The following is a 25,576-nucleotide window of genomic DNA, read 5'->3' on the forward strand; positions in this document are numbered from 1 at the left end:
CGACCGACCGACCGGTTCTTCCAAGGATAGGACTTACCTCGATACTGCTGGCCGGGAACCGGAGCATCTGGTGAAGAAATTGGGCTGTGCAGGGGGTGAATGATTTTTGTAAATGTAGGGTGGGGACTTTTGAATTTACAGTTTTAGCTCCACTCACTTTTGTGATTGTTGTAGTATGCTAGCTGGTCAATTTTTTCTGTTGAGAAATATCATACTACAGATGATATACTTTGCCTTATTCGCATTAGACTTTCTGTTGGCGGGGTGCTCCTAACATGAGAATATTCAACCTGGGGTTGTAGGTAGGTCTAGCTAAGTCATTCAGGTCAGCTCGTTGGCCGGTTGGCCAATCATGGGACTGAGTATGGTCTGCTTTGTTGTCAAGCGTTCGACAGGCTTTTTTTCCACCTCGAAAATTGTACCAAGATTGGCTGTCCCGATGGTCACGAACACCTAATTTTTTGCTTGTGCGAACAAAGTTCGCCGTATTTTTTTATATTTTTTTAACTTCTTTATGAATCTTTATTCTCTTCGGGCTTTCTGTGCTAATCTAGGGCGTCTGCTCTTCTCTATCCTCATATGAAAACACCTAATATAACCCTTTCCTTACCTCACTACCACTCCCCTCTCCAATACGATCCCCTTCGCACTCATTCCTCCTTCTCTCACATCCGCCTTTTTACCCCCTCTCCTCCGCTCCCTACCCCCCCTGCGCCTCTCCTTTACCCCTTCTAATATTCTCATTCTCGCTCTCGCTCCTCCTTCCCAACCAACCCATATCTCCTTCTGCCCACGGTAACGATTTCCCCCACCTACCCATCACTCTTTCCATACCACCCCTTCTACCAACCTTCTCACGCCGTACTTATGCTCACACCCTATCACCAGCCTGGAGCGAGAAGTGATTGGAAAAGAAGTGGTTGGTGCAACAACACTTTTGTTTCCTCACAGCCAAGGTATGGTATCGACGTCATGAATGATCACGCGCATCGCTGCCTACGAGGGTGAATTGCCTATTTGTGAAGCCCGACTTGGGCGCCCGATGAATTCTGTATCATACTACCCCTCTATCATATGCTTAAGCTAATAGCACCCTTCCACCTTCCAGTACCTTGCACACCCCCAGTCCTGCTTGTTTTCACTTCCTCATGACCAACCCGCTGCCGGCTTGCGTGCACCCCTTCCCCCAATGACGCATGATTCCGGCACCGATAACCCCAAATCAACCGTGCGGGGGATACGATAATAATAATATTATCTTAAAAGTATAGGGGGAATGCTCCGCTGACATGGTATGGATACATACCAGTGGGTTGTTTAGCCGCACTGCGAGATTCGGAACCGCTTGCTCGCTCGTAGGAAGCTTGACAAACTTGTCGAGTTATACACCAGCGACCTTGCGAATGAGAGAAGAGGGAGAAACAAGGAGGACAGCCGGAGACCGCGGTGCTTGTTCGGACTGTGGGGTGGTGCGGAAGTCTCTGGCACTAACTGTCGTATAGATCCGCCACAGCATTTTCGATAGTAGAGGGATTTCGGAGCGTGGAAACTCACCCACCAACAACAAATGGAGCACTCGTATTTACCGCGCCCAAGATCACGCATCTTCCATATCGCGCTCGAATTGCGTCACCAAAGCGATCCTCTCAGCCAGAGATAGCGCACGTGATGACCTGACGCACCGACAGCCCACCGGTCAATTGAACGGGGGCTTCAACCGAGTTATTTATTACTTTTCCATGAGCAGGAGAAACTGCCTACAGTCACAATATATATCATACGTCTCAATTGCCAGGTGGCTGTTGATCGCCGATATGACATGGCCCGAAATTCGATATTGAACAAGTATAGGAGCTTCCACGACTAGAGAGATCCCCAGCACATGAAGGAAATTCGCTTCTGTAACCGATTCATTCCCGATGAATCCGTCAAGGGCATCGCTGTCAGGTTTGGCAGGATCATAAAATTTTACGTTCCGAAAGTGTGAGCGGCCCGAACTCATGTTGGAGAAAACCTGTCTCTCATAGACAGTGTGTGCGGAGAGTTTTGTGGGTTAGAGTGAGTGGGGGGGGGGCAATGGACTTAGTCACCTGAAGACTTTTAGGCGAGAGGATGATGGAAAATGGAGGGGGAGGAAGAAAGTACGGAGGTACAGCACCTAAGTTTTGTATATTCCGCCAGCCGGGAGCCCGTGCTAGCATGAAACTAATAGTGGTGAATTTCCTATCATGGTTTGAGTGCTCTTAACTAAGGTTGAAGAAGTTTCCACTATAGGCAATTCACCAACTATAGTCCGGCGCTAGTGCAACCGTCCAGCCAGCAAAATATACAAAATATAGGTGCTATCTCCGTAAATAGAGGAGGGAAAAGAGGTGTAACCGTGCCAATGTTCATGCTGATTATGTAATTGTGAGCAGTTCCAAAATCTTGTATCACAAATCCGATGCGCCTAACAGCTCAGCGGAAGATACCAGCTCACGTTATGTATTGACCTGGTGGCTATCCCTTAGTCAGTCGGGCACAGTGCTCCAAGAGATCTGGGTATAAACTTTTTGAGCTTCAAATGGAGATCTATTCCACCTATCTCCTGGGCGCACAGACAGACTATGGTAAGGGGTATGTCACGCGGTTTCGTGGTGTAGTTGGTTCTACACCACGTTGCGAGCAAAAAACATTGACCTATCACCTACTAAACCCAAAGTAGCCACTATTCATGGGGGTTGAGCTGCACACCCCCCTCCTAGGACCGCTGCTCTACTTTTGCTCACCCCCGGAAACCCAGTACGTTCCCCCAGAGCCCAAAGGCAATCAGGTGAGTCAAAGCCCAACGGAAAGTATAGAAGAGATCCGATCCTCGGTATTAGAGGTCCTATAGCAGGTTGACAAAAATTACAGTGGACTATTCCTACTACCTAGGATAACATTTAAGACTGGGGAAAATGTTCGGAAGATAGCGGATAGTCCTCTATTCATCGTGTTCATTCAGTAATAGATTCGAATACCCTATAGGAGGGCACAGTATGTCTTACGGGCACCACCCCTTCCATTCGTTATTAATCATATTCAACAAGATCTCAAAACATCACTCGACAACCACTGATTTTCCAATGTTGAAAATATTCGATACGGAGGTAATGATAGGTGAACAGGGTTTTACGTAGCGGGGTGGAGTGGCACAGGTGAATGTGCCGAGGTCGTGTTAAGCAGCGGTAGAGACTATGTTTTCGTTGTATATGCATATAGAGAGACAGAAAAGGTGAGAAGGTAAGAGTGGAAGGAAAGAAGGAAAGGTCTTGGCTAAGGAGAACAAGAAGAAACAGGAGCAAAGAAGAGAGAGGCTTGCGCGTCTTTGCTAGTGAATACGTATACCACCACGGCCATAAGAGTGGGGCACTTCCGCACCAAGTTCTGCTCTTTTCAACATCCAAGCCACGCATCACAAAGGCCCTGGGCTAGCTCTGGCTAAGAGGACGACAGCGGGCTCGTGTCTACCAAGTGCAGTAATATATGGAAACCTGTCAAATTTAATAATATTACAGAATACTCCAAAGGAGAGAACCCCACGACAACATTCTAACCCCTACCGGAAGATTGCCAAGATCTCCAGACTCCAGCCGGCCCCACCATCCACAGGACTTGCCTGCGCACTCCACCAGACCACCAATACCACGAATGCACTGGCATATATCCCCCTGCTCTCACAACTACTGGGCGGGTGATGGAAGAGGTTGGTGGGGTGGTCGTGTAGTGGTACCGTTTCACCAACAATCACTCGACGTTCTCGAACAATTCCACCTATAGTTGCTGTGGATAACACTTTTGGAGCTAGGTAAATAATTCACAAAAAGCGATAAGTCCCATACATACACCCCGCCCAATGGCGGCCCGCGCCCCAGATATGAAAATATGGTCACATTGCACGAGCAAAACTGTGATTGCACTCACGCCCCTTCTTGACTCCTGCGACTCATTTTTCCGTTTTTGCACCCCCGGCTGCCAGTGCATCATCCCCCCCTCTCCCTACGCATCCTAATCGTTTCTCTGTGCATCTCCCCGGTCCCCTTCCCCGCTATTGCCTTCCCCGCAGCCCCCTTTCCCTCTTCTCCTCGTGCGCCCTGACCATTGCGAGATTTCTCTGCATCTGTACAGGGACCATACGATTTATCAGCGTCTCGTCCGTAACAATGATGGAACTTATCCCCAGTGAGTCGATGCCAATGCTGAGGCACAGAAGCGACTACCAATAGTGATTGTATAGTAATTGCCTGGTTGAAGCTGTTTCCCACATCTCTCAACCAACCGTTCGCTACCATCGTGTAGATAGAAGATATCGCTAATAAAACAGAACCTCTCCACCAGGAATAGAGATTAGCGTTCGTAACGCCTTCAGTGGCCCAAAGTCCTCGGAGCACAGTGGAACGATTCTTGGAAGCATAGATAAAAGTATTACGCAATGCGGAGTGGTCACGGGGTGGCATGTTTGAATGCCTATGTCGGTCTATCAATTATTTTGTTCACTGGCTGAGGGAAAACAAGAATGAAAGGAGGATATGCCTTGAAGGAAATAAGAAGGATGTTTGCGGTGAGGTAGAGGAAAGGAATGTATGGACTGACACAGGAGTTGTGTAGTTGATAAAATGCAAGGAGGTAACAGAGAAAAGAGTACGAACACGAACCCCAACGGAGATAAAAAACCTTTGCTTTGGCGAACCCAAAACCATCAACCCCTGCTCGGCTTGGCATAGAACCATAGCACAACGTCTAACGGCATCTGAAATCAGCCTCGCTCCACTTGCGTCCTCTTGGATGATATGTAAGGTGGACAACATTCTGTTAAAAAATTGCTGCAATACAATGGTGATGCCCTTTCGTGGGGTAATTGGTTACTGCATCAGTCCAACACACTTGTGGTCTCCAGTTTGAGCCTGGCCGAAATCATTCTCTTTTTATCATTTCTAGCATTCTTTTTTTTTCCTTCTTTATTCACACCGCCATCTATTTCATTGGCTCCAATCGGCTGCTCGTGAATTCATACGGCTAGGGAATCCTTCAACCAGATGAAGGAAAAGCAACAGAGATTGAGACTGGTCATTAATACAGTTAATAGCTTAATTTATTCACACGAGTGAGAGCTTGTGACTAGTTATCCTCTATTATGATGATGATATCTGACGTGGAGAAAGGGAAGAGAAACAGAAAAAAAAAGTACATTGAGAACGCTCCATTGTCCTAAACCTGGACCTCCCACCGCTCACCCTCCGAAGAGTTGGGATAGTAGTTTGTCCACCTTTGCATGAGTGAGGCGGCCTGCCTGAGCGCTTGCCATGAAGTTATTGGGATGCAAGACGCTAATCTTAGCAACCCTTTCAGCATGTTTGAGCTTTTTCTGGGAAACCATGACAAGGACAGAGGATTCAGTGACCTGGCAATTCGAGAAGGATCGCAGAAAGACGCTAAGTAATGAGTTGGTTTATGATATAATACGCACAGAGTGTAATTCAAGGTGCCCACCCCTCTAGTGCAATTTTACCATGGGAACTAAGGACCACAAGTGTAGGGTCTAGAAAGTCGGTCTAAATCATATTAGCTAGACAATCATATATCGAGAAATGAATTACAAATTCAGGATTCTAGTGAGAAGCTTCGGACTCCGGTAGTGAATCACCCCTACAGCGGCCCAACGTGACTCCTGGACTCCCCCAAAAGCTGTTCCACCAGCCTAGTGATTGCCGCTACTGCAATGAACTTCCTCCGCTCTCCCTCAGTGCGCTCGCTACTCCTCTCCGAAACCTCATCAATGTTAGATATCGGAGAGCATGTTCCGAGGGTATGAGGTATGTTCATAGCCGCAATGCTGGTCCCGATGGCGGCAGCATTGCAACACAATTCTCCCTCTATCTTGATCCGGAACAATATTGTCACCATCTTCCACCATATCTCGATAGATGGCATATATGGCTACCAGAGTATCCCCATCTCCTGGAACCGTTCAAATTGTCGACTCCGGAGCATGTTGGACCACTCCACTCAAATCCATAGCAACAAGATATTTTTGCACCCGCTCATTACCTTCCTCTGCCTCCATGACTATCGACTCATATTCCGCATGCGGAATTGTCCTAACGACACGTTGAGTCTCCGGTGTAGAAGTAATAGGAGAAACGATCATCTCTATTCTTTGAACATGATGGCGATCGTTGGCCCGCACCCCAGTAAATTGGCGTAGAGTTATGTGACAGTATGTCGAAATCTATAGAATGGCGCAAACCCGACCCCCTATTTTCTGTAGGCGATTTGCTTTAGGGATGCTAGTAGACAGTGTAATCGATATCTAGGGCAGGAAGGAGCGAATAGTATATCTAGAACTCAGGCTTCCCGATCAGAAAAGTCAGATCCATTCCTAGAATGTAGGCAGGAGTACATACGTTCTTCCTCTGCAGCAGCCAGTAAACTCATACATGTCCTCCGCATACCAATAACCCCCTTCCCGGCGTCTATTCTACCTCATTTCTCCTTTCTCTTACTTCCGCCCCGAGCAGAATCGCACAGTATCCTAATCATAATTTGATCACTCCTGGACCTTCCACTACCACATCCCCCGTTCTCGTAGTGCTGCTTTTACGGCTGGGGCCGGAACCATTTCTGAGTGCAGCGGTCCTCCTATCGGTTTGCCCACCCGCCCCGAAGCAAGCCACTCAAGCCTCTTAGAATGACACCGCCCTGTCATCTTCGTATCATGCGAGCCTCGGGCCTCCAAGGAGGCGGTCGCTTTCAACAATATCAAATACCATGTTACATCACATGCAGAGATTCGCATTCCTGTGACCTTCTTTTGGATGACTGGCCTCACCTCCCACGGCTGCTGGCAAACAGATCTCTAACCAAATAACCAATGATGCCGGTGTCCTACTCCATCTAGCACATGCCTTTACTAAGATCTCAGATGGTGCACTCGCAAAATCAGGCGGAGTTTTGCTAACATTGCCAGAGCACATGCCAACAACTTTTGAGGGGGGGCATGTCTAGGCTGGCACTGGGGAGTCATTGGCGAGTGGAGGGTGTGTCAGATTCCAAAGGGACTCGGGTGATGTTGATCAATGTGCAGTGGTTAATTCCTCTGATAAAGACGAGACTAGTAGTAACCAGGAAAGTGTTGGATCAAATTCCCGCGGGGTCTTATAGTCTCTGAATGCCTGCCACAGCATATCTTCTTGACGGCTTCTTTGATGGTATGGCTCACGTTATCAATTGTACCGAAGATATTAGCTTCACCGTAGCTATGAGTACATACCAATGTAGGAATTATTTCTATCGGAGGGCCTAGGCCAAGAAAGAAAAAACACAAATACGGAAAACAATTGTAAAAGTGACCGAGGCCATCTAAGAGGGAATGTAAAACAAGTGACTGCCATATCCTGCTCCATGACCCGGTCGCATAAATAATCTACAACCACGGAACTACCATTTCGACCTGTCTGCAATCATGTCTACACTGAGCTACGTAGTAGCTTTTGGTCCATGCTCGACAGGTTTCTCTTCCAGCACCCAATTCAGGGGGGCAGGCCACTCCTTTTGCAGTTCCAGGTAGGCGATAGGTGCGCCGCACTCTTCGTGAGTGAACTCTTTCGCTGTGACAGTAATCAATAGATCATTCACATGTACGTTCTTGGAGACTTCATCATAGAGGCATGTTGCGCAAAAACTAAGGGGGACAAACATAAGGCAACGGTCATCTGCCACCTTTGGAGCAATTTTTTCAAATCTTGGAGTGCCTTGAAGAGCATTCAGCATGGTCTGCACTCCGGCATATTTGGGTACTCAGATTTTTCCGGTTTCTTTTGCAAAGTAGACCATCCGTTCTGCCACTACGCATTAGTAGTCACTTAAGAGACACATGTTATTGAAGCTTACAAATGCCACCGCGGACATTAAAATTGCCCCTTATACGCAAATTGTCGTCAACTATATTCAGAATATCCTCCTATGAAAATATTAAAGAAGCAACACCTAGGGGCCATGAGGTTAAATTACCGCTAAGCGGCTATTTTCCCTGGCATGATCACCCATTTCATGATATAGCTTGTCCTTCTCAGCATGCATCTGCTTGATTTACTCATACTAGGTGGCCTCAATGGCCTTAATATGGTCCATGTGCTCGGCCTCAACAGCCTTAATGTAATCCTTGTACTCAGCGTCAATGGCTGTTAGCTGCAATGATGCCCCTTCAGATGCTTAGTTCTTGGCGACAGGGAACAATACTTCTCTTCTTCTTTTCTTCTTCTCATGTTACTATAGCACTAGGCCTATATCAACATTACCAATAGTACAAGAGCATTGTCTTCTATTGGGAAAGCCAATTATAAGCTTTCTCTAACTCGTATTTGTGAAGAGCTTTCTCAGCGTAATGATAATAAAGGATCTGGTAATAATAAAGAGAGTAATGGTATTTTTATTCGTTAAAGTAATAAATCAGAAAAGTACTTACAATTCAACCTAATTTCATTTAAACTTGTACTACCAAAACTGGTATAGGAAGAGCCCCTACCAGTACCAGGATACTGCTAGCCAGTATTCCACTAACTACAAGCTAACTAAGTCTACTGTCCCGTAAGTACTATTCCCGAGTCAAGCCTGCACGAGAACTAATTACGAGAGGATAAAACATCCCTGCGCCCTGTATGCTCTGTATCTATAGCCTTTCTGGTGTGAACCAAATCACGTCTAGGTATAGCCAAGGCTGAGTAAATGACCAACTCGACCAGGTTCCACTTACAACAAATAAACAAATTACTACTACCCAATTCACACACCATCTGGCAAAACCTCCACCACAGTAGAAAACTAACAAGACCAACTAAACCTATAGGCAACTCAATGGCAAGGAGGAGGCGACCAACATGTCCACCTCTCGCACCAGCATGACAGGCCGTCAACCCTATGAACCCTCTTTGCTAATTACCTCCAAACAACGTATCAGTAAGCATGACCTTCACCTGCTGCCTGTTCTCCAAACAAACCCAATGAACAAAAGAAATACATAGAGGTTGTAACAGACCAAAACAGTCAGTAGGGCCTATCTCCCACCCCTTGTACCTTACCCTCACAACCCGTACCTGTAACCAAACCAAAAAAACCAATCAAGACCCATGAAGCCCAGCACGTAGGACTCAAACAAGTCCAACTAGGTGCTCATAACCAACTATTCACACTTTTAGCCATCAGCCCCCCTGTCTACTGGAGAGCTTTGCAGTACCGAGCAGCTCCGCCCAACAGCCCAAACCCAGCAGGAAACACTTAATTAAATATCGCCCAACCTGACACATGTTAGACTGGTACTTAGACTTGCCTTACCCACCCCTGTCAGCCCCGCCAAAGCCTCCCATAGCCGATACCACAAACTCCATTCAGCCACTTCAGCTCCTTAGACCTGTCAACAATCCAACAGGTACAGGATAGCCTATACCTTGCTCTAGCAGGCAACCACTTGTCTTCACTATCCTAGCAGAGCCCCAATCCTTGGTACTGTATAGCCAAGGTGGCCGGCCAGCCACAGCTGGATCTATGAAGGAGGCAGCAGCAATTCCCGAAGGAACTAATACCAGCTATATCACCCGATCTAGCCGAATTGAAGTCTAACCTAGCTGGACAAGACAAGCTGAGCCAGCCGAAGGCAACCCTGCAGGTCCGGCAATAGGAACAGACCAAATGTCAGGCAAGAGACACCTCCAACCAAGGTGAGAGAAAGGGAGAAGGTAAACGAACAGAAGTAGACAAATGGAAGGTAGGCACTACTTGCAATGGCAGAAGCCGCCAACCACAATTTATAACCGAACCATCTCCACACACAGACAATGAGAGTATCTGATAGCCAATCGTCACATGCCACACCAGACAACCATAAAAGCCATACCAGGAGGCAATAGTTTTCAAGGTCAAAGTCATCCCCACTGAGGTGAGGAGCAGACACCTGACTGAACCACTGTAAATGCTACAAGAACAAAAGCTATAAGAGAATTGTGATAAAGAACATTGTAGCTTCCCAACAGTAGAAACGTAATGTAATAAGAAGGGGCTAGGCAGGAACCACCCTCCCACTTGAGGAATTCTGTGACCGGTGTAATGTGTTGAAACTTGACAACATCATCAGTGAATCCCTGGGCGTTTTGTATCATGAGAACTAAGGACTGTGTTAAAACCTAACAAACATGAGCTGGTCCTGACAACGACACTGGTAATTTCTCCGAATGTAATATTCAATCCCCCTAACCGAATTTGAAACTAGCAAGTAGTCGATAGATAAGAAGCCATGGACATTGTACCGAAAGAGGTTTTTAAGGGAGAGTGATGCATAGCTCAAAGTGACAGTATTGTGAGATAGACATCCAGTGACGAAATAAGATTCAAACAAGTAGTCAAGCCACCACTACACGATAACCCTCAATACCAGAATGTTGGTTGAACTGAGATAGCTGCCCCGCATTAAGAATATAGTGGGAGCGTAGACTCACTACCGAGGTGCAGTGAAGGCAAGGATGAGCAAAGTACTTAGAATAAAGCGTGAAGTGTCTATCCTCCTTGGCCATACCAGCCTTCTTATAGAGTACTCTTCTCAACTCAAGTCATATCAACTCAAGTAGTCATATGCGCGAAGCCAAATCATAACAAACTAGTCATATGACTAAAGTGGTCACATGCACAAAACTGATGACCTTGTAGCAAGATCATCTGTGAAAACTCATAAACCAATTATAACACAATAAACCAGTCATATGCTCCAAAGTTGTCACATGTGTGAAACCCATAACCTCATAATGAGGTCATGTGTGAAACATAAATCATATGCACAAGGCATACCCCCAAGGCATACTTGCAAGACATACTCACCAGGCACCTGTCCTATTACTCATATTCAAGTCATGTGCAAAATATAACAAATGATAATATAATAAGTCATATGACCTAAATGAGTCATATGTGCGAAGCAATAACATACCTATGACTCATAATTATAAGTCATATGAAAATGTTTTTTTTTCCAGCCACATTGGGCACATTGGCTCTGTAAACGAAGATTTTACCGCCTCGGTTTTACAGTGATAGTTAATTAGAATAGGATTGGGACAAAAGTTGTAGGTCATAGCAGGCCGATAGGCAAAAGTGTAGGCTTTCAGAAGGAGTATGTAACTAAGATGATCCACATTCCTTCAATGTTTCTTGTTCTGCAAACATGTTGGTAAAGCTCATTCAGGTTAAGCGGTTCAAAAGTATATTACCGGAATAGTTTGGAATTTGAGTGTCATCTATTGCATGCGGAGTCCTCAGTTCACTAGCAGAAAGGAGTTCCATAAATGTCATTGAATTTATCGTCAGTAAGCTGTGATGTGGAGGAAGAAGAAAGTAGATATTTGTCAAGGGTAAATGTCAGATGAGTTGTTTTGATCATTTCTCTGGATAAGCCTCTTAAACCTTAATCATTTTGGGTAAGTGGGAGTAAACTTACCCAGACCTAGTCATTTACATCATGGCCATACTTAACAGTACAGATTTCACCACGTTTTGAGTTTTGTATCTATTTCTGACAGTGTTCCCAACAGGGCAGTCCGTCCGTCCTGAAGGCAGAATGTGGTGGATGGTGTTTAGCCGTCCCATCCAGTCTTTTTCAAAACTTGCCCTACAACCCAGTGTAAAGGACTATAGCCCCGCCATCCCCGGTGAAAAATGTTTCATCTGAAATATTTCATTACTCAAACTAGTAAGTATTGTCACTCCATACCTGGATTGGGTACTACTTGTTGCAGCCAAATACACTCACTTAGCCCTGAGCTACCAGACTTTATGATATCAATGTACATTGCTGCCGTCAGTGGAGTTGCTACTACTTAATATGCACCAGGTGAATTTTAAAAAGATAAAACAAATATCGTTATAACATTAACCACTAAAACAAAGGAAAACAGAAATAGAAATATATAGAATCGGAAGAAAGTCAAAAATAATGATAGACAACAGAGGAGGAACAAAGACCAAGTAAATAAAGTTCCAATGCCTTTAGAGTACTCTCCATCCGATTCACATCAGAGTTTATCCTGCTGTAAACACTTCCACAAGCTGCCCAGGATTTGAGGCATCCAGATGCCTCAATAATGTGGTCTCCTAATCAATTCCACCGATCCGTAAGAAGTAGCTTAGAACTATGTTGAAATGAGTAACTTAGTTTAATAGTTTCACTAAAGATAATGAAATAAGATAGTGAGAGATAGATCCTTACCTGCTAAAAGGTCTTTCAGGATCAGCTGACATTGCCAGTATAGCAAAGGTATTAAGAGCCATCTGAGCTGGATTCTTTTGACGTAAATCATGAACATCCTCAATCCAGTACTGCAACGGCCTCACATGCAGATCATCTTCGCTTTTATGGGAAAGGTATCGGTCAAGTTTATCCAGGCAATCTCCTATAAGTCTTTTTCATTTTTTCCGCTTCCAGTCTGATAAATTTCCAAGGTCAGATAAGCTATCAGGGAGGGTCGGTTCAGCTACGGGGGATATAATAGTCGTGGCAATTGGAAGCAGTGTTTCTTTTTGGCTTGTAGATTTTGATCGATAATCTCTCTCCCAAATCTTTTATACCATACTCTTTGCACCCTCAATCCACTCTGGTCGCTCTTCCTACTCATTTTCAAAATATTTGTATTTTATTTCTGGGTTAAGCACTATGGCAACAAAGTAAGCTGCGACAAGGTCGGTCAAGGTATAGTACCTGGTTGGAATTAGCTTTCTTTACTATTAGAAGCGAGGACAACTAGAACTTGAAAAACTAAAAAAATCAAAACCTATTCAATGTAGAAAATATTATACATAGAAAAACTTGGAAGAATGAAGAACTAGGCAAAAGAGTGAGGGTTAGGGCAAGACAGAGGAGGGCAAGGATAAGGGTAACGGTTATCAGTGTCCCATCTTAGTGTAGATTGGTACCCAGTACGGAGAAAGTAATTTTCGCCAGAAGATGTAGTAGTACAATGCTAAAAGAGAGAGGAAAGAACAAGTGCCACTTACTTATTTAAAGGACTCTATGCTGTATGGACACAGGTTTGTATATGAGCTATCTCATGATCATGAAATGTCTCAAGCTGGTTAAGTAACTCGTCCATAGTAGGAAAAATATCATAGAGTTGACCCAAATGTGCCTTTGCATGTAAAATTAACTGCCACTTTCTGAAGGGCTGAAGAATAGGCATAATCTCTCTCAAGATATCCCAGTCAGCTGGGGATAATTCGTCAAGACCAAGGGAATAGGTTGGGTTTAGATCGCGAAAATCTAGGTCTTTTTTGCATCAAATAGCAAATGCTATAAACTCTTCCACGCGATCTCGAAGCTTTAAGACCCGTTTTAGTAAGCCATATCACCTCCCTAGCAAGTACTATTACCATTGATAAGGGATAATGCCTTGGTACTTAGGTCAGGTGACTGCTTTACTTGCTCGGCAAAGCGATCACGTCTTTGTGGTAAACCGGAAATCTACACAATAATATTGTGTAACTTGCCAAGAGGCCTTTTGCGCCACCATGTCTCCAATTCTTCCACCACCTGTTCTTGCTGTTGATATGATATAATCTCACTTTTGAAAGCCACCGCATCGGTACCCTACAAAAGGACCTTTACCGCAAGATTGATTACATGGCCAAAGCAGTGTAGCCAGCACTCAATAGAATCAAAAGCCAAATTCGAGTCCATCTCCATTAATCTTTGTGAAATAAACTGCATTGCGGTTCTATTGTTACTTGCATTATCCCAGGTAAAGTAACCGATCTTCTCTATAATATTGTAAGGTTGAATGATATTAAAGAAACTGTTCGCTTGGTTCTCCCCAGTATGTAAGGTATGAAATCTACGCATCCCCATTACAGTACTTTATAGCTTGTAGTTCAGATCTAGCCAGTAAGCGACAACATCAAGAAATGCGCAATAGTTAGGTGATGTCCATATATCGAATGTAAAGTAGATTTTGCTTTTGGAGCGCTTAAACAATTGGTTGAGATCTTATTGGCTATGGTGGAATTGATCTAAAATCCAATTTTTAATTGTCGTGCCAGAACTCGGGAGTACTCAGGGCATTTCAGTATAAGTAGCATTCTAAAAAATCATGGTCAGCAGATGCAGAGTTCTTGCTCCAAGTCCTCAACCCAACAATTTCCTTGTTTCCTCATATGGCCATAATAATTAGAAAAAATATTTACTTACACCTGCTACTAAGTATCTCAATAGAACTCCAAATGAGATCTGCTCCACTTGCTGGAAACCTATGTGGTTTTCCACAATCCAGCCAAGAAGCAAGTCCGGAAACAGATCACTGCGAGAAGTAACTTATAGAAGCGTTTTACTAAAGCCAGTTTCAATTAAAACTCGATCATGTTCCAGTGCAATCGGGCTATCCTTTCCAATCTTGTGTACCCCACAGAGGTGGTCAATCATATTCTTAGTTGAAGAGTCAGAAAATGTTACTACTGCGCCTTTTGATGGACCTAGGTTCAATTTACACTGAATTAGTATTTTTAGGGACATGCAATGCAAGACATAGTCCTTGATATACTTGGAGCCAAAATCCGAGTATGAGCAGGTGATAAGCGTAGAGTGGGGAAACATACATCGAGCACAATGCTACCAAGCTTTTCCATCGGAGGTTGTATACTCCGAACCATTTTCAGGAAAATAGACCCAACTCTTTTTTATCTCCTGTCTTCTCTCATAAATTCTCCATTCCGACTGGGTACTATACCTGACGTCACCGGCCGTACTACGAATTGTGGATGTTAAAAGCCCACTTGGAGTACTACTTAGAGCACTTTCAGGACTCGTACCATGGCTACCAGTATTTCCACCAGGACTATCATTGGCTGAAATGGTATTCAGAAACTCGGCATTGGCAAGACCAGTAACTGGGTCCATTTCCAAATCCCATATGGTTTCTTGTGATGTTAACTCAAATTGTGCATTCGACATATTCGTCTTGGTATTTGTTCAAAGAGATAGTATGGGAAGAATTATAGAAACACAAGAATTGTGAGTAGGAGATTTCGGTATCTGGTATGGGTTTGATATTCTTTCCTGCCCCAGGGAATCGGGCAAATTCTATACCTATTTATCTCTACTGAATAGCTTGCTCTATCTCTGAATATAATTCGATAAATTTCTGTATCGAATTCAGGAGGGCGTAAGGAAATCCCTTCGATAAAATTCCCAGATAATTCCCGATAGTCCCCCACTGTCATCTGCAGTCACCTGCCGTCACCTGCCGTCACCCACAGTCACTCGCAATTACCTGCCGTCCTCCACAGGTCCCGGCAGTCCCCCACAGTCCATGCTAGTCCCCGGCGGTCCCCTGTAATCCCTCACGCTAATTTGTTCTCACAATGCAGGGCCCGCCGTCCCCCGCATGACCGCCGTTCCGAGGCTTCTAGGACGGGCGTGGACTGCAAGTTGCCGTCCCGTCCCGTCCAGGGCTCTTGGCAGTCCCCCCGTGGGGCCCTGCCGGGGCCCCGGACCGTTGGGAATACTGATTTCTGAGAAGATTCTATTGTGGTCTAGTTGGTTCTATACCAGGAAACCACATGATATTACAACTGAATTGTACCCACTAAACTGTGATCCTGGGGAGAGGGCTGGAAATTGTAGGGGTATCAATGATTTTATGAAATCCTGGTTCCCACAAGATCACTCCATAGAGTGCCATCTAACTTTGGCGGTCGCACGGGAACCTTGGCATGGTAAACATTTGGAGCGAGAGCATAGATTACTAGTACAGTACTTGTCGATTCATGAAGTATTCGGATGCTTTGGCACCAAGATCCCATCTTTAGCTACTGGTTGGTACACCTTAGCCCCAAGCATCCGAATACATTCTGAATGGTCAAGTACAGCTGGTATTATAACGCACGTCACCCCAACCCCGGGTATTTCAACGATCCCTCGCCTATACGGACTGCGAAGATGTCTGCACGTTTTTGTAAGTACACACTTTTATCTAATACTTGTTTGATAGCTGTTGTTAAATTAATTTCATTCAGAAAAAGCCCTTGAATACTGTGGAGCTTTCTGAGATCGTCATTGGTACTCTGCTGTTTGTGATAGATCTTCACCATCAGAGCAACACTCTGGGTATCAACAACAAACTTGACAAAGTCCAAACCGATCTAAGTGATACCAACCACAAAGTTCGAATGGCCCAGAGAAAAATTTGAACTGTCGAGACAAAAATTGGAACCCTGAAGACAAAAATTGGAACCATGGACACAAAGTTTAGAACCGTCAAGGCACATCTTATAAAAGCGATTAGATTGACACAAGCGATCTCCGAGAATGCACCGCTCCTGTTGATTGAAAACTTGAAAAAATGCCAGGCAGCTGCGGAAGTCTTAGATAAGTATAAAAGATATATTCAGAGCTGAGTGACTGATTGCCTTTTGAGGTAAGATGATGCCTTGGTTGTCAACTGTTCTAATTGATTATGCTAAATCAGATAGAGTGGAATTGCGGATGGGTCGATAGGGCTTTTTTTAAAAAAAAGATCTTAGAATAAATCCGGCCTTTAGACTTTGATGCTACATCCTTTGTCTGTGCACATAATAGAGAAAGGAACTGAGATGGTAACAGTCAATGATTCTCACTTGGATGCTTATGCTAAGGTATGCTGTTAGAAAATAGCGAGATGCTGCTCGGCATGCTCGGCTTGATTTCCCCTTCCCCGTCCCTCCCCCTTCACGTATTCACCCTTTCCCTCCTTACCTTCTTTCCCTTGCTTGTCCCCCATTATGTGAATTGGGTTCGTTTGCTCATTCAGGCATGCGATATAGCTTAGGGCCTGTTTGGCGGGAATGGAAAGCAGATCGAATGTTCCATTCCATCATACAAAGGGATAGTTTCCTTGCATTTCAAAATGGTCGCTTGTATCAAATTATATGGGTGAATAAAACAGTCGACCCGCTTTCGATTCCCGCCAAACCGGCCCTTAAGGCATCGGGTACATATAACCTTGCACCTGCGCAGTTAGGCTTTTTCGTGGGGGTGTGGATGGAGCACCGGAAGGCGCGCAGCAGTAAAGCACAGACGGAGCAAAAGCAAGAAGCCTAGGGCGCAGCCACAGGGCTTTGTCTTTTCCTTATTAGTGGTTTATTTGTGAGTTGGAAATGAACGGGAGAAAGAGACCTAGCGAGAAGGCTTGGGGAGCCGTGAAGTTTGCTGGTTTGCCTCTGTTAGCCTGTGTTTGCTTAGGTGCGGAGGCCGTTCTTGGAAAGTCGGAGGGGGAGTGATAGGACTTAGTCATTTGTTGCTCATAGTGGATATATACTCCTGTCATTACTGGTAGTTAGCTGCGCGAGCGCACGATAGCTAGGAGTGTGTGTGTGTTAGGGGAGAGAAGAGAAGTACTGTAAAGAGTTTCTCCCCGCTATGAGTTGTGCAATCGGTTCTGGTGAGAGAGCTTGGCGTTGTTTCTTTTCACAGCTGGTCACTCACTTTGCTCTGATTGGCCCATTGCTGCGGACCCCGCCTGTCCACCTTTCGTTCTGCCTTTCTTTTTTTGTTGTTCGTTCGGTTGCGATATTGCGACGGACCTCCACCGATCTGCCGGCTAAAAATACGAGGATGATACAGCATGTTCCAATTAAGGATTGAGGGAGGAGTCCCGTAGTGCAGTTGGTTATCACACCAGTCTAACACACTGATCGTGGTTGCTGGTTCGAGCCCAGGCGAAATCAATTTTTTCCTTCTTCTTCTCCTCTCCTCCCTCACTACTGGTCATCACTTTTACCCCCCACCCGAAGCCCTACCCCTTCCACATACACCATTGTGCCCATCACCCCCACTCCTTCCAAATGCTACGGCCATGGGTGCTACCACAAGCACAAAACCTGGACGCCTATGTAGCCAAAACCCAATCCGATAGCAAAAATAGTGTGGCGGATCTACATCATGGTTGGTTCCAGAGACTTCCACCCCTACCCCACAGTCCGCACAAGCACCGCAGTCTCCGGCAGTCCTACTTATTTCTCAATCTACTCTCATCAGCAAAATCAGTAGTGTATGATTCGCCAAGCGTGGCAACCTTCCAGCCAGCGAGTAAGCGGTTCCGAATCTCACATTGAAGCTAAACAACCTACTCAGATGTATCAATACCAAGTCAGAGGAACCTTTCCCCAATCATTTTATGATAATATTATTATTATCCTATCTTCAGCATCGTGGATTTGGAGTTCTGGGCGCTGGAATAATGCATTGTTGGAAAAAGGGGTGCAAGCAATCCGGCAGCGGGGTTGGTCATGAGGCAATGAAAACAAGGAGGACTGGTGATGTGCAAGCTACTGGTAGGTGCAAGGATGCTAGTAGCCTAAGCATATGATAGGGAGGTAGTGTGATGCAGAACCCATCGGGCATCCAAGTCGGGCTTCACAAATATGCAATTGAGGCATGCAGGCAGCGACGTGAGTGATTATTCATGACGCCAATACCATACCTATGGTGTGAGGAAACAAAAGTGTTGTTGAATTAACCACTTTTTTTCCGATCACTTCTCGCTTCTGGCTGGTGACAGGGTGTGAGCATAAGTATGGCGTGAGAGGATTGGTGGAAGGGGTGGTATGGAAGGAGTGATGGGGAGTGGGGGGGAAATTGTTACCATGGCTGGAAGGAGATATGAGTTGGTTAGGAAGGAGGAGTGAGGGCGAGAATAGGAATATTGAAAGGGGTAAAGCAGAGGTACAGGGGGGGTAGGGAGCGGAAGTGAGGGCACAAAAAGGAGGATAGGGGAGAAGGGGAAAGGAGTGCGAAGTAGATGGTATTGGGGGAGGGGGAGTGGTAGTGAGGTGAGAAAAGGGTTATGTTAGGTGTTTTCACATGAGGATGAAGAAGAGTAGACACTTTAGATTAGCACTGAAAGCATGAAGAGAATAAAGATTCTTAAAGAAATTCAAAAAATTAAAAGAATTATGGCGAACATTGTTCTCACAAGCAAAAGATTAGTGGTTTGTAACCATCTGGACAGCAAAGGAAGGATACTTTCTAGATCTTGTAATTTTCTTAATCAGATCTCTTGGGCCCAGCACCCGACTGAGTAAGGTATGGCGGCCAGGTCAGTATGCGTACATAACATGACAATGTATATTCCGTTGTGCTTTGGTCATGTTGTAAATTAGATGTGGTGCAAGATTTTGGAACTGAGCGCAATTACATAATCGCCAAGAACCTTGGCATGGTTACACCTCCTTTCCCTTCAACCACCGTGACTTTCTCGCAACGTCAGCAGATCTACAACCTACATTGGCACCTTTCCATCCCGCACTGCAACTTTCTTGCAACCTCAGCATATCTACAACTTACATCCGGTACTATTGCTTGTGCTCTCTCCTCTTGTCACATTCGGTTGTGAAATTATGTCGGACAAAATATTTAATCAGATTGTGGATGCGATTAAATCACGTGCTCCGGACCTATTGACATTTTACAATGTCCCCCAAACGGTGTTTGACGATATTCATAATGGCTTACGACACTGTACCAATTATTTGGAGCGGTATGCATTTTGGTACTCCTACTACTTTACAGTCCTCCATCTTCTTGGACACTACTAACATATTCTTACAGAATTCATTGGTTTGCCAGTGAGGGGATATTGAAAGTAGTAATGCCATCGCAATTACATGAGTGTGCTGCAGGGTGGATAACGGAAATGATTGTGGTAGCCGTAATGCAAGGCATTCTTCGCGAGGTTTGGCCGAAAACGATGCTGTTAACCCCCGCTCCTGGTTTGTTATCAACAACACATTGGCGTATTGAAATGTTGCTAATCTGTGTTATCAGAATATGATAATTTTATCGGTAATTATACGAGGTCGAAAAAAGAGGCAGATTTGACTTTCGTGCCCAAGGTTGGCCCAGACTGGACTCAGAAGGCGGAATATCCATCCGTCGTCCTTGAATCAGGTTGGGATGAATCGATGCCACAACTGGACCTTGATTCTCAACTTTGGCAGAGAGTGTCCGTTTTAAACAACAAGGATTACGGCAGCGATTTGGACAGTGCTGACTTAGGTAGGGCAAAGATGTAAAGATGAATTTCAATATCCTAACTGGAGAAATATTCTCACAAAGAACAATAGGGAATAAAATAAAACGGGAAAGACTGCTATGACCCAAATGCGAGTAACGGAGGAAAGAGAGACAGATTGGATAATGAACAAAAAACAACTAACAAGGGAAAACAAGCTGCTTTTTATCCTTCCCAAGATCATACTGATCTGCTTCCACATACTTCCAGCATATGCTGTGTTCTCTATCACATTCAGTTTCACTATTGTCCATTGTGCCGCTTCGGCCGAGGATAAGTGAATTCGACCGAGGGTATACTCTGGCCGAGGACGTTCGGTATTTCCATATGATAGGGGTAACGCCCTATCATGGAGTCGTCGCAGGTATTGTCGCAGATGTTGTCGCATATGGTGTTTGATGTGGAGGGCTAACCAGTAGTCAAACATTGAGGCGTCGGAGTAGTTGATACTAGGAGGGTTAGGGTTGTGTGGTCATTGCCATAAGGGAAATGTGCGGTGAGCAGCCAAGAAACACTTCTGTCCAACAGTCCGGAGGAGCAGTGCACGTGGTTATCCAGGTAAAGTTCTACCGACCAAATAGCGAGAACCGGATGCGAGCCAAGTTAGTCTTGAAGCGAACTCGTCCAGGCAAACACGGTATCCTTGTTGAACCCTATGCAGGTTTCTTTGCTATCCCAAATACTGCTGATCCTACTACTAACGTTTTGATTACACGTTTAGGACATCTTCCCCATCCCAAACTATCCACAGCAAAATCCTTTTACGAATTTTACGAATTTTACGCGGGGGGTTGTCCCGCTGGGGTGGACTAGTGATGGCCACGAGCATGATCGAGTAGATCATTGATGTCATGCTCGACTATGATCTGATCGAGAGGAAGCCATGATCGAATGATCGATGAGCGGACAGATTATGATCGAGTGATCGATCATGATGACTGCTCGAGTATGATTGAAGATGCTCGAGTATGATCGATCATGATGGCTGCTCGAGTATGATCGAAGATGCTCAAGTATGATCGCAGATGCTCAGGTATTATTGAAGATGCTCGATTATTATTAACTGCACATAGTTGGTATTTCTTTCACAAGGCTGATGTGGTTGAGACTACAGAGCTCAGTTTTGACCATTTCAATTGTCATAATTGTGTTTCCTATCCTCCATATAGGATATCCAATATTGTCTACTTTGTTTCTGTGCATCAAAACCATAGCCTATAAGATTCTAGTATCTGAAAATTAATCCATACAAATCATAGCCTCCTGGTCCTCACTTTCGGCTGCACTTCCTCCATCTGCCTCATAAGCCCCCCTCCTCCCCAAGCAATTCCTCAGCAAATTCCTCTGGCTCATACTCGACTAATCCAAGCCCTGCTTTGCTGAGCATGAGAAGCCGAACAGTTATAGGCATTGAGGCGGTTTCTTTTTTTGGTTACTATGTTCCTGGCTACAGAAAAGGCTAGCTCCGATGGAATGCTGTATAATATTCTTGATGTAAGGACAAAATATATGTAGATAGAGAGAGTATACCTAGTTGCTGGAACAGCAAGATAATCTCGTACCATTAGCGCTAGATTTGGGAGGCGACGTTTGTGTAGTTTCCACCATTGAATAATATCCATATTCCGGTCAACTTGAGGCTCACGAAGGTAGATATCAGCTTGGATTTCGAGAAGATCTTCATCAAGTGGATCCACCTAGGAACCGAAAACCAGCTGCTCATACTGGCTTCTGTTTCTCTAAGGTTCTGAGTCATACAGATTAGCACCGTGGGATCGTAGGTACTAGTTGTAGCTCACTCAATATTGCTGTAGTCCTGGGTGGTCGTTCTGCCTGTCTTGCATATCGAGTGTTGAAGATTCTTATAAATTTCTCAAGCGCATTTTGAATCCAATTTGGTTCCCACTCCAAATTGCGAAACAGTTGTAACTTTATTCGGGGATCCAGTATTGTTGCAATTACCTGGCCTGTATGTGAGTCAGTCTTCACTCAATATCGATTTAGCTTCCGGTAAGTATTGTCAGCAGCAGCCTAAATCTTGTGCCCCGCAGAGTCTTGATCCTGATCATTCTCGTGATCGCTTTCTCTTTCAATCAGTTCGTGTAAAGAGTTTTGTAGAAACTGATAGTAGGGAAGCTGTGAGCTCAACATAGGATAAGTGGAGCCATCACAAATTCAGTAGCATCTACAAAAAGAGAGAGTACTTTTCAAAAAGCTCCAAAGTACTCCAGTCCAGGATTGTAAGTGTGAGAGGTATTTGTGCTTTGCTAAATTTGCGAGAATTATCAATTGAAAGAAGGTGTTCGAGAGCAGGGTGGAGTTATAGAGTGCATTGTATCATCCGATAAGTGAAATTCCATTGGACATGGACATCGAGGACGAGAACAAGCCACTTTAGTCGCTTTCTCTGTATATCTTCTTGAAGAGATTCCCAGAGGATATTGGAGGATCAAACCTTGGCTGAGATCTGATGCAGCTTGTATAAGGTAGTTGCTGGGTCAACCCTATTGTTGTTATGAAGATCCGGTTGATCATCACCCGCTAAATCCTCTTCCCGTTTCTCCGCTTCTGATCTTAAGGTCTTTAGTACTGTTTGAGCAGCTAAATTTAATACATGCGCTAAACATCATATCTGACCATTCTCCTGTGACCACTCTCTCATTTCCAGCTCCAAATCCAGGAATATCCCATCATTAACTGTAGCATTATCCGCTATAATGCAATTAATCGCTTCTCTTATACCATACATGTTCAATACCTTTATAAGAACATCAGCCATATTGCCTGCTGTATGAGAACCTTTCAATCACTCAAATCCAATCAAAGTGTTGAACTTTTCATATCGGGTATTTATCCAGTGGGCAGTAACAGCCAAATAGGGAAGCTTATTAGATAATGTCCATACATCAATTGTGAGGTTGATTTTAGCACCAGTTGAAATATGAGTCTGGAGTCATAGTTTTAGGCTTTGAAATAATTGTTGGTATACGTAGATTTGGATATCCCTTTTGATAGTCTGCCGGGATATTGTCATTGCATTCCCATTACAGTAGGTGATCAGTGATCGAAAGGCGTTACTTTCCATAACCTTAAAGCTGGAATTAGTTTCGATTACCATCACAGCCATTAACTTCCTGTACTCCAGAATATTAAACAACTGGCCAGGTGCTCGAGCACCTCCTCTATTCCTAGCTAGAGTGAATGAACTAATTTCGGCTCGGTTTCGGTGAGTAGTGGTTGTCAAGCGACGGCTGATGGCAGCCTTGAACTCCTTTTCATGAGATGGAAGTTTTGTCTGCCAAGTTCTCGGATGGGCCAGAAATGTTGATGTCGTTGTGTACTTGGCCGCATAAGGACTCCAACTGTGCCAGCAATGACAGCAGTGAACCATATGCCATCTAGATTCATCATCCATGGTCTAACGAATAATCATATGCTTCTCATAGAGGTAGCTGTTGAATGGCAGATCATCTTTACCGCTAATTGTACGTGTATTAAACAATTCCTCTATGTAGAGAAGAAAACAAATTAACGATATTCATAGTAGTAGAAGGTGAATCTTGTGTACCCCATCGTCCACTTAAGGTTTCACAGTAGTCCAAAATCCCCAGACCCTCAGGGGCACTATTCTGTTCGCTTTTGGAGTCTGAGATGGTTTCGGCAACTTGCCAGGGGACCGGAGAGGATGGAATCGATGACATTTCAACCAGTTTGAATGAGGAACAAAAAGCCTGTTGATTACCGAGTGAAAACCTCTTCGTAAATCTCTGCCAGAATATGCGGGGTAATGGCCAGTTAACCCTGCAAACATTGGTGATATCACCTGATCACCAAGGGATCTATATATAGCAGAGTGATCGATCATGATCAAGTTTAGTCAAGCATAGTCGAGTATGATCGACTATGATCGAGCAGATCATGGACCTTATGCTCCATCAGATCGTGATCGAGGGACCTCTATGATCGTACTGATCGAGCAAGCCATCGTCGACGAATACTCGATCATGATCTGATCGTGGCCATCACTAATCATCTCTATTCTTTGGACATGATGCGGATCGTGGGCGCCCACCCCGGCGCCCCAGGAAATTTGCGTGGAGTTGTGTTGCTGTTTGACGAAATCAGTGGGGTGGCGCACACCCGACCGTCTATTTTTTGTAGGCCATTTGCTTTAGGGATACTAGTAGACAGGGTAATTGATATCGAGGGCAGGAGGGGGCGAATAGTATACCTAGCACTCAGGCTTCCCTATCAGAAAAGTCAGATCCATCCCTAGAATGTAGGCAGGAGTACATATGTTCTTCCTCTGCAGCAGCCAGTAAACTCATACATGTCCTCCGCATACCAATAGACCCCTTCCCGGCATCTATTCCACCTCATTTCTTCTTTCTCTTACTTCCGCCCCGAGCAGAATCGCACAGAACCCTTATCATAATTTGATCACTCCTGGACCTTCCACTACCACCTCCCCCATTCTCGTAGTTCTGCTTTTATGGCTGGGGCCGGAACCATTTCCGAGCACAGCGGTCCACCTATGGGTTTTCCCACCCGCCCCGAAGCAAGCCACTCAGGCTTCTTAGAATGACACCGCCCTGTCATCTTCGTATCATGCGAGCCTCGGGCCTCCAAGGAGGCGGTCGCTTTCACCAATATCAAATACCATGTTACATCACATGCAGAGATTCGCATTCCTGTGACCTTCTTTTATATGACTTGCCTCACCTCCCGTGGTTGCTGGCAAACAGATCTCTAACCAAATAACCAACAATGCCGTTCTCCTACTTCATCTAGCACATGCCTTTACCAAGATCTCAGATGGCGCACTTGCAAAATCAGGTGGAGTTTTGCGAACATTACCAGAGCACATGTCAACTACAACTTTTAAGGGGGACATATCCAGGCTGACACTGGGGAGACATTGGCGAGTGGAAGGTGTGTGAGATTTCAAAGGGACTAGGGTGATGTTGATGAATGTGCGGTAGTTGATTCCTCTGATAAAGACTAGACTAGTTGTAACCAGGAAAGTGTTGGATCAAATTCCCCGGGGGTCTTACAGTCTCTGAATGCTTGCCACAGCATATATTCTTGGCGGCTTCTTTGTTGGTATGGTTCACGTTATCAATTTTACTGAAGACATTAGCTTAACCGTAGCTACATACCAATGTAGGAATTATTTGTATCGGAGGGCCTAGGTCAAGAAAGAAAAAACGCAAATACGGAAAACAATTGTAAAAGTGACCAAGGCCATATAAAAGGGAATGTAAAACAAGTGACTGCCATATCCTGCTCCATGACCTGGTTGCATAAATAATCTACAACCACGGAACTACCAATACGACCTGTCCGCAATCATGTCCACACTGAGCTATGTAGTAGCCTTTGGTCCATGCTCGACAGGTTTCTCTTCCAGCACCCAATTCAGGGGGGCAGGCCACTCTTTTTGCAGTTCCAGGTAGGCTATCAGTGTGCCGCACTCATCC

This window comes from Tuber melanosporum (genome assembly GCF_000151645.1).
Source record: "Tuber melanosporum whole genome shotgun sequence assembly, scaffold_30, strain Mel28".
Lineage (NCBI taxonomy): Eukaryota > Fungi > Ascomycota > Pezizomycetes > Pezizales > Tuberaceae > Tuber > Tuber melanosporum.